Below are 14430 nucleotides of genomic sequence, written 5' to 3'. Positions count from 1 at the left end.
GCCAACTTGAAGCACGTGGTGAGAGATTTTTCCCCTAGTAAAATATGATAATCTGATTTGGAACAGAGTTACGTCACTCGTCTTATGGCCAATCACTGTCGGGCCCTCGCAACAGGTGAAAAGATCAGCCTTGTGCCTCAGCTCTTAGGATGGTGAATGCGCTTCATATGACCTCAGCGGTCTTATAGTTCAGCATATTCAGGTGATGGTGCCTTACATGACCTCAGCGGTCTTATAGTTCAGCATATTCAGGTGATGGTGCCTTACATGACCTCAGCGGGCATTCACTAGACTGAGGATATTCGAGGATATGAAAATTTTGCACCGACGCCCCCAAACTAAAATAATTGAAGTTACAACAGGTTTAGGGATTTATACATAGAAAAGCATATTTCAATGGTAACTTAATATGAAAATTTAACCGGTCGCTTTTTTATAAAATGTAGTATTATTCATTTCCTGATTAGTGAGAAATCACTTTCAGCACCAAGAAGTGTTAAGAATTTGAAAACCCACGAGACTTTTGCCGTGCCCGAGAGAAGCAGAAATTTGGTATCCAGATAAAATATTGGCGTTCGAATGATTGCTAGAAATAAATTTGTTTTGTGAAATTTAACTTGTGCTCGTGTTAATCACTTGCTGTACATGTTCAAGTTTTTGTTCAGTTGAAGGCCTGAAATTCCTTTAAATCACCATGCCCAACTAAAACCATTCAGAAACATTTTCCAGCTAAAATACATTAATTTCTCTGCCGAAAAATACTTCGGTGGAGAGTCGGTGGAAATTTCTAGATCTGTGTAATGTAGAAGAGCTCAGAGCTCGATCTCAGAGCTTGAAACTCGGAGATCGAGTGCGTCATGTATCAGGAAATCTTTTCAGAAGGTTAAAGTCTTTTGGTAGGCAGGGAGGCCCTTCAAAATATTTAATGGGGCCCAATTTAGCGACTATAGCGGCCCGAGGTCTATTGTTACATGGGCTGTTCACGGTCCGTCGTTCTTGCGTTCACGTAAGGCGCATTGACATTCTTTCAAGTCCAAAGAATCCTGATGTTAAGTTTTACCAGAAGTTTATAATTCACTAATTATGCTTAAATTGGTGATCAGTAAAACTTTTATTGCTAATTTTATTTAAAAGTCAATAGGCAACTAATCACTTATCAATCATACTCTGTACTGACATGCCGTTCAAATATAATGAAGCAGAAGTTGATGCTTCTCAAAATTCTGACTTGACGAATTCCAGTTATCTTAAACTTTTAGCAAAGGTATGGAAGGGAGTTTTACAATTTTGATACGTGCTCTCCTCTGTAGAAATAAAATAATATTATGAGTAGGTATAGACCATTATACTAGGTTTTGAATGAAATAAGTGGATCTAGACCCTTATACTTGGAAATTGAATGGAATGAGTGTGCATAGACTATTATACATGAAAAATTTCAATGAAGTGGGTGGGTATAAACTATTATACTTGGTTGATTGAATGGAATGGGTGTGTGTGTATAGACCATCAAACTTTGCTGATAGATCATCAGATACGCAGAATCAGTTACAGAAGCTGTTTCTTCCCTACCGCAGCTCGCTGTATCGCTGCAAGCCATTAGTTAAGCGAACGAGAAAAGGCTGCGACCAAAATTTCGAAAAATTGCGCTTAAATTCGACTCTATAATTGAGTGTAATGAGCATAACAAGGCAAGCTCGATGTTATTTCTAATCTGGGTCTTCGTTATAGGTTCCAAAGTGCGTATAAATTAGTTTTATGAAATCGGTCACTTTAATCGGCCGAATGGTACCAACCACTGTATGAAAGCCAGTGTCATACAATGTTCGTTGCCTGCCTTGAAGTACGTTTTCGATTCAAACATTATCGTATTTATCAGCTAAAGGTATTCATTAACACACTAGTCAAACGACGAGCCATAGCCTAATCTCAAGGTATCATCGTCCACAATAATGGAGAGCCTAATACAATAAAATAAATAGACCTATGTAAATATTGTAGAAATAAAGAGTATCACGTTTTACATGTCAGGTATGTACAATTGTGTTTTCAACGCATCCGAAAAAAACTGCTTGACTCACTCACTTATTTAACATAATGTTTTCTTATTACTTTTTGCATAGAAGTTTCACTTCGACTTAAAATTGTGCGGTCCCCCGACGAGGATGGAAAGAATTCGGTTCGAATTTCTGAAAATTGAAGCAGCTTGATAGCAAAGTCAAGCAGAGCATCCGGTAAGATGGAGACTCTCTTGCGGCAATTTATCGCTCTTAAATTTGCAGCCTCCGCTCACTATCCTCAGATTTTGCTCCACCGACGACTTTTCCTGAAAATTGCTGGTCGCTTGAAAAAATACTGGTAGAACGAAGAGCACGTCACTCGCCGCACCCGCGAACTTGCTTGCAGCGAATAACTCGGGACGATGAAGGCGAAACCCTGTAACACGATAGAATTTTATCGTTACCCGGTTACGATCTTTCCTCCACACTTGTCTTCAATTAAAAACACACGAATAAAAAGTTGCGTGATATTTCAATGCCCAAGATTGTTTCAACCCACAGAGAACTAAAAATATAATAAAAAATTTTTTAACGAAAAATTTCTAAAATTTGTGTTATACAAACTATGAGGAATATTTAAAAATACGTACAGTATTTTGCTTTGAACAGGTTTAATTCAAAGTACATAAACTGGCCTGCATGCTCACGGACGCGCTATCTTTACCAGGATGTGACGACATTTAAAAATCTTTAAGTTAATAGTACGCATTTTTGAAGTGAAATCGCAACTGCATTAATTAACCGCTGGCCAAGTTCAATACATAAATATAATAGTGAATTAAATTTAAAATCTTTCTTTACTAACTATCTACAGAAGCAACCTTCGGAGGGAAATGAAAAATGAAAATGTGCCGTAAGTGAATAAGAGAATAACCCAATAGAGCTCTGTAGCCTCTGTTTGTATATAGTATATAGTAATGAAGATGAATATTTGGCAATAACTGTGGGTGATGCTCAGTAAAATATTTTGTATAACCAATTACTAATGTATTAAATGAGAGGATATTTGAAGTAACTCAATTTACGAATATAATACATTAAATTAGCGTGCGGTTTTGTAGTGAGGTATGGACTACTTTGACGAAGATACACTAGGAAGACGGTACGCAGTTCTCCTTTAACTATAATGTTTGTGCTCTGCACCCTCCTTGAATGAGTGGTGTGGAAGCCCTGACAATAATCCTGCTCAAAAGCTGAGGTCAGTCAAGCCCCGACGCAAACAAAGCTCGAGTGTTTGCCACGAGATGAAGCTTTTGTGCTGTTTTGCACCGTTCATTGTCCTTTAAATTGACTTCTGATCGTAGCCAGATTCTGAGAGAATACCACCCCGACAAGAGGCAACGCATCATTATCTTGTAGTATTGATGTCTAGAATTCAGGCGTGTGATGCTACATTATAAGTTTACCAATGAAAGCATCAATTGTAAGCAAGCTTGAGACGAATTTTCGGCCAAAGAAAGTCTGCTGTTGCGATGTATTTCACTTCACTCATTTTAATTTAACTATACCTTACCTACCTGACTTCTAGTCTGGAGAGGTTGAGAAGCTCTCGATGCCATCGGAGATGGACAAGCAGCTTACCTCGATGGAGTGCAAGATTTTCGTTGATCCAGCAAGTAAAAACTTGAAGGATTACGAAGAAGAATATTGCAGATTGACAAAAAAATTTCACGCTGAAGTAGCCACAGATTTTGAAGTATTGGACGATACTTGGTTCGTGATAAATGGCGCTCATTAACTTCATTCAAAAATATATCTGACAAATCGATAACTTCCATTGTAATATCATGGTTTGCGACGAAGTTGAACGACAAAATTATCCTTCCATCTAAACTTTTCTGTCTAATGATAATAGAGAATCTTTAAACGCTGTTTTCGTTAGATTAATTTAATCATGTAATGTCCACATATGATTGGTTTGCTCAAATCACACTTTAACAAAGAATATAACAAAGGAAGCGCCGGGTAGATTCACCATTTTTTCTGTCGAGAATATTTTGAAGGCTAGCTCCATCACAAGTTCAGACAAAGTTTACATGAAAAATATTGAAAACTAGTGAAGCCCTTAACCAAAAATTTCGACTAGGTTATTACTTATTTGGAATCCTGCAATCATAGCTCTGAATCGCAGCCTATATAACAGCTTCCAGGATTATCAGTTTAAATTCATTTATCGCATTTGCTAGAAAGTTTCATAAACCAATCAATGATTTGGGCATGGGCCTCCCTCTTGATCCTACACTTGCCAATAATTTTGTGTGCTTTCAAAGGGCTTCAATGTTTGCCAACGGTAACAGCTAGTGATCTTAATTGGTCATTTTCTACATTAGCCATGTTGATACCACCTTTCTAATCTTCAAGCACCCCACTGAAGCGGGCATTTATTCGATTATGTTAATTTAAAATATTTATCGATTGAATTTACAATCGGGTTGGAAACCAATAATAGTTTCTCCATTGTAAATTAACTACATACAGTAATCTCCCACTCGACTCGCGTACTTGAAACGTTTCAGACCTCGGTTGCGATAGGTGACATCCTCGATCGACTCATAGTACGTATTTAGGTATTTATTGTAATATTTTATGAATTTCTATTGTTTTAAATGTTTTTAAAAGTCTTTCCACCACACTCTTACTGCCGATTGATTTCCGTGGATTGTTTGAATCTGCCGATCGACTTCCTCAGAAACCCGCGAACCGCGAAGTTCCAGGAATGATTCATCTCATTAATATTACTGGGAAACCCGCGATGAAATGAATCCGTGGGATATGAAGCGCAATATAGCAAAGGATTACTGTAAATCTAACGGTCGCTTTCAGACTCCTTTGAATCGCAAAGCGACATTTACCGGTCTGTGTACGAGCTGCATTAGCTTTGGTTCATTTCGTTTTAAATTGCATGGTCTTTAAACTGATACACCGCAGCTATAAAATTTTCTACTTCTTCCATGAAAATCATTTGAATTTATACACAATATAATGTAGAAGCAAAGTTCTTGTGGAAAAAAATATTCTTAATTTGTAACTAAGGTTGAAAGCTAGTTACAATTACAGATGTTCGTATCATGAGCGTGTGTCGGTATGACGTCGGGTAACTTCCACATCAGAGTTGCTAAACATCGCGGCAGGAGTTTTCGATCTGTACTTCTGCTCTCTCACCCGCCTCATTCTGCCGTGTGCCTACACGCTGAACACAACCAGTAAGTCGCCCAGTGCAGACGACTATGCATGAGAGCAATTTTATGATTTTGTATTCGACTTCCAAGGCCTTAGAATCGCAGCAGATTTTTAAACGTAGTCCATATCCTAATAACAATCACAGTTTTTATCTACCTAAAATTAATATTCAACTGATATTTATATTTTTTGAACTGAAAGTGAAGCTGGTCTAAGGAACATTTTCGATAACAACATTAATTTATTTGGCGTTCTTCTTGTTATATATTTTTTAATCTATTGACTCTCAGATATTAAGCAGTGAACTTTGATTATCTATGATCACATTACATTATTGTATTGGATCAAAATAATATCAATCATTTGCTAAACCATATTTTCATTCCAAATTTGCACGTCTCAAGATTTTATCACATCATTTAGTTTATGTTGTCATATCCCATCTTTGTAATTCACGGCATCAAAAGTACACATACGCTCCTGAACATAAATTTATTAAAAGATCTTCCAGAATATACAGAAAGTTTTCAGTTCCATTTCTTTCTTTAAGGCTGATATATCTATTGGGATAAAGCTATAGAACATAGCTCTTACTCAGCTCGCAATTTAAATGACTTCAAATCGAGGAAGAGAGACGGACAGACGGTATCGGAAGTGCAGCCACAATAAGGGTGGACTCAACTCATCCCTGAACGTCATTTATCCGCTAAAAAACGCTCTTCCATCCTGAATATTTTATGCAAAGCACATAAATCTGTTAGCATTTAAATTGAAGGCTGAATGGCAGAGGTAGCCGTCGAGTGACACAGCCACAGCCCGCAGTTCTTGAAGGACTTGAGGTAAAAAAGCGTTTGGAGATTTGCCACGAACTTTTATAGTTACCTTGGAGGCTCGGAACTCTCACGTTTGAGAACATTGAGGAAAGCAGAGCTGGTGCATCTTGCCAGAACATTTAGCTCTTAATGATTCAGAGCTAATGCGATAGCAAGAACATTCACTTTCTAATGGGAGATATAGAGCTTCTTTGCTGCATCGAATGCTGAAAGACAATGTTAGTTGGTTGAAATACTAATCGAATGATCACTGCAGTTTTCCAAGCCAGGTTGCTGATCCTCAGCCACAGGGTCTTTGCCACAAATAAGATTTTATTCTAAGATTCTAAGGAAATCATCATTAATAATAGAGTAATTTTCTAAATTTTGTTCAATCTGGCCATTTCCCGAGAGTTGATGCAGAGGATGTGTGATTATTTTCGTTGATTATAAAATAATCACACATCTAAAATGCAACAAAAACTGCCGGCCATTGACTTGGGATATAAAGGAAGGATAAAAGAAAGAAAAAAACAAGCAGTAAATATCATCAACATTAAGGAACAGCAAAAATCGAGCGATTCAATGAGTCGATAAAAATCTATTAACAATTTATCCAATTATTGATTAAAATTTGCAACAAGTATGATATGGCACCTCTGAATCTTCCGCATAAATATTCAAAGAGTTAATGAGCAGGAGGTGAGCAAAGCTGATGAATGAGACGAGAATATGTATGATAATCCTACTACAGTGTAGCGGCAGATAAAGTAGACAAATGAAGTAGGAAACTGCTGAATAAAATGATGCTATCATTAATTGTTGATGGATAGCTCCAAATTTGTGCTCACAGGTCGAGAAGTTCTAACATATATACTATCTTTTGTGAGATATGAAAAGTTATGCGCTTGTTGATATAGAAATTATAATACATGGTTCTTAATTAATGTTCTTTATAATTTAATGGTGAATACAGGCTGTACCGAGCTGCAGTCACCGTTCCTGCACATTCGTTGTCCTCATAGAAATAATGAGTAAAATTATAATTATTTGATTGTCGATATAATTATAAATAAATATATCGACAGCGATAATGAATCGGCCAATTAGAAAAGTACGCCTCGGGAGCAAGCGCAATCTGCTCACTTGTCCAATGCATAGTGGCAACTGACTAGGCGGGACATAAAACTTCATGATATTGCCTTTCATATGAAAATGCTCCCCGCCTCTTTCCTATACAACATATATATGGACGCTTGGCGCGAAATACAAAACAGAAAATTTCCGTGAATAACCCTGTATAACGCATGCATGGGATGAATACCACAATGAGCTCGTTGAGAAGAAAAAGGTCCAGCATCTTTTAGAAAACACAAAAATTCGTAGACTATTTGCGGCGGCAACGATCTCCACAGCTATGGAATTAAGGAGTTGACAATAAAAGATACTTTTTGCTCTATTTACAGATAAACATTATCTTACATCTCCGTTGGACTGAAAAGAATCCCACGTAAACTTGGGAATAAGAAGAATCGTAAGTAAATCTACTATATACGATCGAACTGCTAATATTCTCTGTTGGCAAGCTCATGGACGATCCGCTGATGTGGAGTCCCACGAGGGTGTAATTAGGTTCCAAGTTGCGTCCCAGGATCGTCCTCTGGTCCCCCGGATTAGCTTATTAGGCCCCAATCAATAGAATGAAGTTGTGTCTCCATGGCCCCAGCATCCAAGACCGAACAATCGCGCAGTGGTTGCTTAAGCCAGCGCCGAAAGTGCGGCCTAATAGCTATGCAAATGAAGCCGTTATTGATTCCGTCTAGCGACTTGATTTCCCTTCAGTGACTTCACCCAGACGCGAAATCCATGCGTCGGGAAAGCGGAAGGGAAAAGTTCGTTTACCCGAATACCCGACTTGTAAAATATTTTTTTTGCCAAACTAATTCTCTATATCATAGCAAACGTTGTAGATCATAACACGTACGAAGAGAACCAAGGCTTGAACCCAATGGTTATTGTGAAAGAATGAATACATTAGTTCTTTTGTCCACAGCGTTAAGTTGTTCATGTGCCCAGTGGTGCTGACCTAGCAAAGGTTCTCATTCGCTTCACCGTATTCATTATGCAAATATGTTAAATAATTTCAATTAAATCATGCAATTGCAGAGCAAATTTTAGTCTCAAACGCAATGTTTTAGTGTCTATGCTAAGGTTATTATTTTTTAGCATTTATAAAATATCCTGATATTTGTGTGCTTAATTTTCGGCCGCCAAAGCTGCTGAAGCCACGCAGTCGCAGCTGCGTGATTGCGATCCAAACTTCGACTGCGAAGCCCATGGCAATAAGCACGGAAATGACCACAAACGCAGCCTGTGGGGGCGCCGGCGAAAGTTTAGCGCTCAAATTGAAAGAACACAATTAAAAATGTCCATGGTACAAAGGCTTATTGAAAAACCCCGGTGAGAGAAAATGACGGAAGCAGAGTAGGATTGAGTAAAGATAGAGTATATACAGATGACCTGGAAGAACCGATTGTGAAAAAACTACGTTCCGAACAGCTGGATCACCTCCATTCATGTTTGAATCCTGGTAACTAATAAATGAAGCAATAGTTATTCAGACAGCAATGTTGCTGGCCTGCAAAAAAAATTTAATGAATCCGGCCGAGTTCTGCCATACATCGCCTGGCTGTACAATGTGCATGAACGTTGTACGTTCTTCTGATGTTTGTGTGGCGCGACGAGCCTCAGAATGTGTGTGTGCTGGTGCTGCTATAGTGATATGGTGCAACAGTGCTGATGACGTGCTCCGTAAAAAAAATAATTTCTTGAATTAAAATACAAATCTGAAACGTGATCAAATCCATTTTTCATATATAAATTTATATCCACACTATTGCTAGAAGCACGCAGTTATACCTCAGATTTCAAATATTTCTGTAGGTTATCTAATCTATTTTGTCCAATATCTATTCAAATATTTCCATCCCTGTTACACAACAATATATTCAATGGGCATTTGCAATTTTATACATCGCCCCTCTTCAAAGTCTGTCCTAAGACATACAATTGTAGACCGATCAATATAATATTATTACATTTTTCATTGGAGTCCGCAATGTCCCCAGTACGACTCCAACCTCGTACTTCGAGCTCTGAGAACGCGTGTTGACGTGATGATGTTAACGATGACGATGGTAATTATGGATTAAATGAGACTTCGGGTCGATTCAGCAAGAGCTCTGTTGAATACAGTAGCATCTATACCATTATTCGAAATATAAATCTTCTGATAGATGGATAGATGAATGAGAGAGAAATGTCTATGTGATATTTGTGGCCTCCAAGAATTTATAGATTAAATTAAATATATATACCCCGATTGCCGATTCAAAAATGTGATTTAAAAATACGGTTGAATTCCCGCGAGATTGTTGTCAGATATTTTTGCCTAAGCAGTGGGAGAGGGCGGCCATCGGTGGCCGGCGGCAGCCTGCGGTGGCGGATCGACTGCAGAAAGGCTGTCAGTGCGGACGGTTTGCAATAGCGTCTGCCGCGGTGCTGTGACATGCAATTATTGGAAGGCCCTGCTTCTCCTCAGCCTAGCAAACTTGCTTGCTTGCATCCGCATCCTTTTTTCTGATGCGACCCAAAATTGGCCGGCCATCACAAATTGATTCCCTGCCTGCGATATGCCATAAGAGTCCGATGATCAAAGATGTACAGAACTGTTACGTGCACACGCTATGCACTGCGCGGCATGCAATGTACAGCAATAAGCAAGATGGCAGGAGCGAGCTGGTGCTGGGTCCACTGCGATAACATTAGTGACATTCATTTAAGGGAGGAATAATCTTTGACTCTTGACAGGTTTTTACAATAGGTTTTTGTTAATAGTGGCGCGGAACCAGCGAATAAGAATCGAATTATATTTATTTAGATCCATGAGGCTGGAACGCGTGTGCCTGGCAAGATTCCGCACCAAAAAATAATTAAGGCACTGAACATATATTATTCTATATAAATGAATATTACGTAAGTTTAGGTATTGAAGATATCGCATGTTTCTATTAACAATCAAATATTTATAATATATTGTTTTGGATTGATAACATACTAAAAGTATGTCGTCTTTCAGCAAAGTTCAATTATAAAACGATTTACATATGTAGAAAGCAGTGCACTTTGTTAGTATGGATAAGTATTATGACATGCATGCTTTTATTTAGAGTTTTCGACTCAACTGCAGGTAGCTCAATATTTTGAGTAGGGCAAAATAGAAATAAATCTCCATAATATATATATTTTATCTTTACTGCATTCAATAATAAGACAATAGCTCCCACCAACTCCACATGTCTTATTACAACCTCAATTTTCAACATCCAATTCCTCTTACATTTGCACACATTTCATAAGGAATTCTGTTGAATTTGACAGTAAACTTGGTGAAGCACCACTTGCATCAATTCCCCTCCTATGCAAAAAAGGTCGGAGGTAAAGGACTGATACATTTTTTTGTCGTAAGAAAAGCTGTAGGAAACGCTTTAAAGCACATCTTGTTTTCCGGACCTCCCATCTAACTACCCAGCTATACTGACATCGACGACCGCTGCAAGAGCCGCTATTTTCTCGGCATTTATTTGTCCCGTGGAAGCATTTGAGAAAGTTGTTTTTGATGGACGTGGATCATTGGACGGCCAAGACGAGGATAGCTTACGAGAAGCTCTCACTGATGGGCCTCAGATGACGACGCTCTTTGAAGTTTCTGTTTACCGCCAACGCCGCGTTTTTAGTTACAGCGGACAGCGTTGTTCCTGAGCAGTTATGGCCATGTTGCAGCTATCAATCTACTTTAAAAATTATTAATTGTAACAATAGTTGATTTTTCACTCTCTGTAACTGCAGTGTCCGTCACATTTGTTCTGATCATTTTCTGTGCCTACTGTCCACTGAACTGACCACCATTTCTGTAATGATCACTCTTTGCACTGTCCATAATTTTGAACTGAACTCTCTCTGTACCGTTCTCACTTCTGGATCATCCACTCTCTGCACTGTCCACAGAACTGTCCATCACTTCTCTAGGAGTACAGTTCACTCTCTGCGCTGTTCATCACTTCATGTAATGTCTACAGGTATAATTTTAACATTGTTTTTCTCTTTTTCAGAGAAACGCAGTGAATAATAGTCATGACATTTTTTTTAATGTTTTTAATTAATAGTGGCCCATTGGTTAAAGCTCAGAGTACCAAGATTGGCGCATAGAGGTGTGGGTTCGATCTCAGCTCTGTGCATCAGTTTCTGGTCAGAATCGGCAAGGAGGCCGAGCGGTTAAGCAGAGAAAATTTGAAGCAGTGAGTTGCGAGTTCAAGCCCGCAACAAGCTGTAGATGTTCTGCAATGTTAAGAATCGACGACAGGCCTCAGGGCTAATGAACGCTGAATCAGCTATTTTATGTTATATATTTTTATAATTCAAAAATCGAGTAATCTTCTCATTCATTTTTTCTTGTAAGTGATGAACTATATCAGGAAAATATTTAAGATCTGTTAGAGTGGTTGTTATGAAAAAATTCAATGTCAGAGTGAATTCTTAGTAGTAAGAGATCAAAATTTCAACTCTGTGCCGTGCAGTAATTTTCGAGAAAGAAAAAACACGTAAAACTTTTTCTGTCATTTCCTTCTATGCTGTGTTAACGTAATTGCATCTGGAAATGTTTTCAGAAAAGATGTATAAAATATTCCTACATTATTTTGTGTCCTCGAATCGAGTTGACGCACAAGGTCGATTTTATCTAAATTGTCCCTTATATGAAAAATGATAGTGCGGATCTTGAAACATAAACTGTCTGAGACTTACCCAATGAAATATAAATTAGGATTTTGGAAATGGCGATAGTGAAGCACTCGAACAAAAAAATACACGATTTTAACTTCCTCGTTCCAGTATTCCACAACAAGTCCGTCGATTATCAAACAGGGCTAAGGTACGGGCCCTGATGATGCTGAAGTTTAGTGCCTGGCTCATCACATGAGTGGAAAGAATGAAGGGCTCTCGCGGGGCAGAGTGCTTCAGGCTATGTTATGGCTCAGGATTATGTTTATGACGGCGGTGTGGAGAGCGTGAAATCTCGAGCTACTGGAGCGACGGATTAGCGTCTCACACTTAAGATGGCGGCAGATAAGTACACGTCCTCGTGCGCATGCAACAGGTACGGAATGAACTTTTCTGTGTGGGAAACTTGATTCATGAGTGCAATTCTGTGCTACGGTGACTTATTCAGATGTTTATTTTTTGAGATGAATGATAAGGCAAGAGTGGAAACACACTAAATAATATATTTATAAAGGTGAATAAAACATCTTTGAATGCTAATTGGCGACAATTGAGCTAAATCTTTAGGTTTCTATAAGTACTAATCTTCAAAAAGGTGCCTAGATTTTCATCTAATCATATGTATGAACCCCATAGCAATTTTTGTTATCATGCTGGCACTGTTTCATTGTTGTGGGAGAGCTTCCAACATATTTAGGCTATCCGTCAATTTTTGACGCGATAGTGATAATAAAAACTTCCACGAATCTAGGGGTACAAAGGTTTACTCGGAGACTCCAAAAAACCAATGCGCATTATATCAAGGTAAGAGTACAGCATACAAAAATGAGACCTTGTTAAAATCTGCAAGAACCACTAACCCTAATCCACTTGTCATACACCATTGAAACAACGCGAAAATGCACGAGCAAACTGCAGAAGCGCGATGAACGCCTAACTTCGCAGTAGAAGCATTGGTCTCTAGGTTTATTTCCCGGCCAGCGTGAACCACTTTACTACATGAAGTATCGGTTTTCACTCTTATAAAGCTTGGGCTCTTCACTTCCTCCAGTGCATTGGAAATTCAAGGTGTCTCATTGGAAGTTCTCGTAACCATAAGAGAGAAGGTAAGTCTGGTGCCCACGTCCACCTGGAATAAGCATTAAATACACGAAGTAGCATAATGTTCTTATCAACCTACGCTCTGCCACAAAAATGAGAAAATTACGGGGTGTACATCAGCAATTATCCTATGCATTTCAACACGGTGGAAATTGTGCCAAACTATCTAATACAAATCCAAGCAAAAAGTAACGACATTTCGTACAGACATCATTTGCTCTCAAGGCTTACCCGCCACTCAAAGAGAAAAGGAAGGTCACTGCTACGGTAATCTAACAACCATAGGAAAGATAAAATTACTAAATAATGTTCCAAAATTCACGCGACACGAGATTGCAGTCGCCCTCAACGCTGATCATTAAAAAGAGACAGGTCGAATGCAACGCATCCTACTCGTCGCCAGCGTGAACCTGGACAAACCAAAGACAGACGTATAGCGCAGCTACATTATTATTTTTTTATATTGTTATTTTCTTGATTTTCTATTATTATCATACTGTACAATCGCTGGCGTTTCATTTAGGTTCATTTCTTGGAATACTTTAATTAATCTGTATGTCAAAGTGCCGCCGACTAGGTTTTCTCAATATTTATTCTCTCTCTCTTACTCTGAATGATCAACGTCGATCAATGGATTCATAGGCCAACTATATTCATCTTGAAAACTGTGCGTGGTCGTTGTATTTAGGTTCAGTAAGCCATTGTTCGTCTCATCGGATGGTCGGACGGCAACCAATTGTTGTGGAGTACAATTCGTCGTCGGTCAATGTGCTTCTCAGATAAAGCATCGCAAAACGTCTATTTCAGGCTTATATATACACGAGGTGCCTCATGGCAAGCTAAGATAACATTTCCTGGAACGCGCCACAGTACGATAAAAAAACTGTTTGATGATTGAAGTTAAGATGGATATTAATAGCAATGAACACTTTTATTTGTAACAACTGTTCAACGAATAGACTGATAATGAAAACAAAGATATGCCAACGATACATCAGCGTTAAAATTCAGCTGGAACAGATATTTAAAGGAAAAATAATTCTCAGCATTAAATTAATCCGTAAAATTGTCGTCATGAGAATCTCTCCACCAAGAAATTATTATGCATAATTTTTGAAAATCCAGATAGCGAGGACATAGCGATCAACTTGATAATAGACAACGCTCATTACGTTGAAATAATACTAGTTGAAAGCGAAGAAGGTTTAGGGTTGCCATGGATTGGCAGTGATGATAGACAGGCAAGAGGGGTGGCAGGAATAAGGAGTAGCAAAAGTGAGGGGTGGCCGAAATAGGGTGGCAGGATGAGGGGTGGCAGCAATTAGTGGTAGCAAGGATGGGAGGTGACAGGAGTGAGCGGTGGCAGGAATGAGGAGTGGGTGGAAGAGACCAGGGTGTCTATCGAGGATGCAGGGTTGCAGAGAAAGGGGACAGAAATA

General features: G+C 38.7%; 1 long non-coding RNA gene across 1 annotated transcript; it reads right to left on the bottom strand.

Annotated features, from left to right (window-relative positions):
* Positions 1-12984: 12984 nt before the first annotated feature.
* Positions 12985-13401, bottom strand: LOC125177620. The gene is made up of 2 exons (XR_007156598.1): positions 13223-13401; positions 12985-13019 (listed from the first exon to the last, which is right to left on the bottom strand). It is a non-coding gene; the product is annotated as an uncharacterized LOC125177620 (long non-coding RNA).
* Positions 13402-14430: the final 1029 nt, after the last annotated feature.

The sequence above is a fragment of the Hyalella azteca genome, unplaced genomic scaffold (assembly GCF_000764305.2).
Source record: "Hyalella azteca isolate HAZT.00-mixed unplaced genomic scaffold, Hazt_2.0.2 contig399, whole genome shotgun sequence".
In the NCBI taxonomy this organism is placed as follows: Eukaryota; Metazoa; Arthropoda; class Malacostraca; order Amphipoda; family Hyalellidae; genus Hyalella; species Hyalella azteca.
The sequence above is the reverse complement of the archived record's forward strand: the minus strand, read 5'-3'. Positions and strand labels throughout refer to the sequence as shown.